Source organism: Setaria viridis, chromosome 4 (assembly GCF_005286985.2).
Source record: "Setaria viridis chromosome 4, Setaria_viridis_v4.0, whole genome shotgun sequence".
NCBI classification, from domain to species: domain Eukaryota; kingdom Viridiplantae; phylum Streptophyta; class Magnoliopsida; order Poales; family Poaceae; genus Setaria; species Setaria viridis.
The window spans coordinates 35,654,506-35,660,190 of record NC_048266.2 but is presented as its reverse complement, the minus strand read 5'-3'; positions in this window follow the sequence as shown (position 1 = coordinate 35,660,190).

Here is a 5,685-nt window from a genome sequence, read left to right as displayed (position 1 = left end):
ATGCATGCCGCTACTTCCATGATAGGATGAGGTGCATCGAACTGAGTGTATCAAGCTTTGTTGATCGAGTTGCTCGTATGCATGCTCCGCCAATAGAGCTAGTTGCTTGGTCTGTGGCATTGCTCGAGTAATCAAGTCAATGGATGAGATGGTGGCGAGAGGAGTGTGATGCTGGCGCATTTGAACTACTTCAAATGTGTGGTCCAAGTTCATGATGGGTAGATCAAATGTAAGGTAGCGGTGACGATCTGCTCTTGCAGCGTTCCTTGCTCACCGTTGATTCTTTTGAGATTCGGTCTCTTCCCCTTCTACATTGGCGGTGAGCTCATCCTACGAGATATCATCTGGGTGACGTTCGTGATGCGGATTTCTATCCCGCTAATCTTCATCCTCACCTCCTTATGAAGTAACGATGGCGAGGAGTTCACGCTCCGGAGAATAACTACCCGAACTTGATGTGATGACCTCTGTGGAGCCATCTTCTTCATAGATAGGCGACAGAGGAGTACCCTCCTAGTATGAGAGAATGTCAAGGTAGGTGACAAGGCGTGACTCATCATTCTTAGCGAGAGCAGGTGGCTTCTGTTGGGCCAATAGACGAATCTGCCTTCGGAGTAGATGTGATAACCCTGCTATGGACCAGATAAAGGAGCCTCCTCATCCGGATCCGAGTAGTAATCGAGGTCCTCGATCAAATCCGAGTTGGATTGCGATTTGGACAGGGTGGCTTGGTAGATAGCACCCAAGTTTCGGAGTCCGAACAGGAATTGACTTGTGTTGTTGACCGATTCACACAATGGCTTGAGCGTTAACTCGTGGGTACTAGTCCGACTGGTGGAAGAAGTCGAGTTGTACTCAAATTCGTCCCCTGAGCCTCGAAAGAGGTCGAAAATTTCGTTGAATTTTTCAATGAAATCCTCCAAAGCTTGGCGATGAAGATTGCTATCGTAGAGCTTCTCCTCTGGGGCTGACATGATGTGGCGGTGGAAATTTCCATCACCGTCTGCGATGCAAACCTAGTAGCTAAAAATGAACATCGCGCCCACTTCGAACGCGACGGTGGGCTTGATGACGACTTAAGCCATCGAGTTCGCTAGTGGATTCTCAATGAGAGCCCCTACCTGGCACGCCAGATGTCAGTGTTTAGACCCGGCAACCTACCGAGGGGGTACCCCGAGGTAGTGTTTTATGCGTGGGGCTCACTGAGATTAGGAACTCAAAAGTAAACTCGAACACACGATTTAGATAGGTTTGGGCCGCTTATGTTGCGTAATACTCTACGTCCTGTGTGTTGGTTGTGTTATATTCATTAACCTTGTTTGGAGGAGGTCTATGTCTCACCTTATATTGTCGGGGGCAGGGTTACAGGTTGGTTATTTACAAGAATACTAGTCAGATTCGACTAGAAAGTCCTACTCAGTAGTTTCCTAATCCTCGACTAGTTCTTGTCCTCCATGTAGACCATGCCATCCTGCACCGTAGTCTCTATGTCTGACACGTCTCGATGTATAGCCTTGTATCTAGGACTGTCCAAACTTTCCGGTGGGCCCATAGATGTATGGCTGACACTTATGTAGAAAGAAAAAATGAGCTAAAATAACAGAAACAAAAACACTTCTATATGGTTGTTGAGTACATGAGTAGAAGCGTAGAAAAAACCTAAGGTCCTAGGGCCTCTCTTATGGACCTCAGTCGTTCGGCATGCTAATGGTGTGATCCTAAAAGTCTATTAAATTCTAACTAACGAACAAATAGGTCATTACATAGTTGCAAAGCAACAACCTGTTCATGACTCTTTAGAGGAGGTAGATATTGGTGATGGCACAGTACCTAGACCACCATTTGTAAACAAAGATTTGGAAACTAGTTACAAAGATGAATTAATTGAATTATTAAAGGATTATGTCGATTGTTTTGCATGGAATTATGATGTCATGCCTGGTTTAATCCACAAGTTAGTTAAACATTGGTTGCCAATCAAACCTGACTTTAGGCCTCATAAATAACCTGCTAGGCGCTTCAATTCTATTATGTATGACCGAATTAAAGAAGAGATTAATCTGTTGTTAGAAGCTAAATTTATTAGGCCTTGTTGATATGCTGATTGGATTTCCAATATTGTGCCTATTGAAAAGAAAGATTCGGGTAAACTCAGAGTTTGTATTGGTTTTGGAGATCTTAATAGCGCTACTCCTAAAGATGGATATCCTATGCCTATAGCTGTTAATGCTCATTATTGACACACTTTTAGTACTAATTAACCAGTGTTTTCATGCTTATTCTTATACTAACCCACCACTTGGCACCTGAAATAGCCCCATTATTGCATATGTGTTGTATTTGGGAGCATATTGTATTTTGGTAGGAAATACGACATAATCAAGGGGGTTTGTATGAAGAGCTTAATGGATATTTGGACATGGGTCATCAAGGGAAGCCAGCACGAGGAAGGAGAGGACCAAAAGGGGCAGGAAGGGCCCAGGCCCCCTCTTGGCCGATCGGCCTGGCCCATTCCAGGGCCCGATCGACCACCCATTTCTTCAGCGTGAAGTCTAGATGATCTCTAGGGTTTTTTCACCAACATTAACCTAGAGTCGCCACCTATGAGAGACTATAAATACCCCCTCATGAACCTCAAGGAAGAAGAGTTAGGGAGAGAGAAGAAAACATCACGTAAACACCATCCACCGCCACCACAAGGAGGAAAAATGGAGAGAAGATTGCATCTACAAGAAGCCACGCAAAGCGCAGCACCGGAGGAGGGAGAAACCTCCCAAGACGATTGGCTTAGAGGTGCCCAAGCATATTGGCTTGGGGCTTTCCTGCCCTTGTTCGTCATCGTTTTCGGTCCAGTTGATCTACAGGGCGATCTTGACCCAGAATTCTAACAACATGTGTAAGATCATGGGGTAAAGTCTATGTTTGTCCTCGGGGTTGTATGGAGACCTTGATTTGTAATCGCTGAACATCTTGTTTAAGATCTATTTGTTATCTATCACATCTTGGTGATGCTCTTTCATGTAATGACTGGCTAGCGCTACTTTGGGTTGCTTATTTGCTTACCTAGAACGATCATCATGCCGTGTTCTTATCGTTCAATAATTGAGTACCCTCGTGTAGTGACAACGTGCGAGAGGGAAAGTGTTGGGCATGGTTCACATCCACTCACGATAACACTTAGATCTAGTTCTTTCATGCATGGTGATTACATCTACAAGTGATCCTAGATCCCTAGGACAAGTGTTTTATCTATCTTGTTTATATCCATACTCTCTATCTGCTTTAATCTAGACCACTAGTTCTTTTGTTAGTTCAATCCTATCTTATACAAAGAACCTTCGGTTACATAGATTAGTTCTTAGTTAAGCGTGCAAATCCACTTGTTCCACAGATTGATAAACCTTGGGGGATTACTCTAAGGGAAGAGCTACAACTGATCCGTACGCTTGAGGTTCACAAATTGGCGTGCTAACTACCGTCAACAATAGCCGATATGCTTATTAATGTTGCATCTAGACATAAAAATATTAGTTTTCTTGATGGTAATGCTGGAAATAACCAAATCTTTGTGGCTGAAGAGGATACATCCAAAACAGCGTTTGTATGTCCAAGATTTGTTGGTTTATTTGAGTCGGTGGTCATGACTTTTGGTTTAAAGAATGCTGGTGCTTCTTATTAAAGGGCTATGAATTTAAATTTTCATGACTTGCTTGGTGTAATGTTAGAAGTCTATATCGATGATATTGTTGTCAAATTGTCTTGTTTAAGACCTCATTTAGCTGATTTAAACTTTGTTTTTGAAAGAATGCATCGATATGGCTTGAGGATGAATCCACTAAAATGTGCTTTTGTGTATCAGCTGGAAAGTTCTTAGGCTTTATTGTTCATGAGAATGGTGTAGAAATAGATCCTAAGAAAATTAAGTCTATTAAAAAGGTGCAAACTCCTGCTTGTAAGAAAGAGTTACAGAAATATTTGGGCAAGGTGAATTACTTGAGGAGATTTATTTGTAATTTGTCCGGAAAGGTGAATGACTTTACTCCTATTCTTCGGTTGAAAGATGAAGCTGTATTTACTTGGGGGAAAACAGCGAGAAGCTTTTGAGAAGATCAAGCATTTTTTTGTCTTCACTGCTCGTTCTCCAAGCGCGTAGGAGGGGTGTTCCTTTCAAGTTATATGTGGTGGCTAAAGATGGTGTTATTGGTGCCGTTTTAGCTCAAGAAACCGATGACAAGGAGCATATTTGTTACTATGTGAGTAGAAGACTATTGGATGCCAAAACAAGGTATACGTTTATTGAAAAGTTATGATTATCATTATATTATGCTTGTACCAAGTTGAGTTATTACTTGTTATCGAATATTTGCATAGTAGCATGTCAAACTAGCATAATTAAGTATATGTTGCATAGAGCGATTTTAAGTGGTAGGATCGGTAAGTGGGCTTATGCTCTTATTGAGATCTTGTGAACCTTTGAAATCCATGAAAGGTCAAGTTGTAGTGGATTTTATTGTTGAGCATAGGATTGATGATAAACGTGATTTAGACGTCAGTTATGTTACTTTTACTCCATGGAAATTACATTTTGATGGATTAGTTTGCAAAATCGGTTGCAGTATTGGCATTATTCTTATATCACCAAATGGTGCTATTTTTGAAGCTCTTAACCTGTTGGAATATAAATGTACTAATCAAACCGAATATGAGGCTCTCCTGTTTGGGTTAGAAATTTTGCATGACATGGGAGTAAAACATGTAGAGACTTATGGTGATTCTCTACGAGTGGTACAGCATGTTTCCAAGGTATACCAATGTTTAGATGGTTTTCTAAATGCTTATCTTGATAAATGTAAGGAACCGCCCAAATTATCTTAACTAAATTGGGTTATCATCCATTGATCAACCCGACTTAATCAAAATAATCCTGTTAGTCCCCAGTATGCGCCTCAAGCATCGCCTAGGAACAACTCGCATACCATTTTTACATCATAGCAACCATCACAAAGAAACATATGCGAGCAAATTTTAAAGTTTGGTTTACAAGTCTTGATCATCTTACAAAAATTTCAGAAATTATAATTACAACATATAGCAACTAGAACATGAGAGTTTTCATCAATTCAAAGGGAGGTTCTTATTCAACTTAGATGTAACCTATGTATAGGTTGCTATCCTATCATGTTTTTCATAGACTAAGAATTAAAACGCAGCAGGAACATATAATGTAATAAGGTGCAACAATAATGTCCTTGCCCATAAGACACCACCTACACAAGCTTAGAGTGACATCCACCATCCATCCACTTTGCCGGCTCCGGAGGGATGAATGTGGCCATCACTTACAACAAGGAAACCTACAAAACAACTTAACAGCAACACTGTAAATACATTACGTACTTGCAAGACTTGTCCATAATACTATACATTTGGTGGATGCACGAGGCTTGTCAAATTTTAACATTAGACCATAGAAATGCGAGCATAATTTATCAAGTGAATAACAAAAAGACATGGTGTCTACTTTCTATATCAAGCACCAATACAATTGCATAAGTAGTAAAGTGATCATATAATCATGAGCTCAATCTTCCATAAGCCCTTAATGGAACTCTACATTAAAGTCGAAGTACAAGAGCGTGATCTTTGATCAGGAGCACGACTATTGCAATAGATTATAACCCTGCA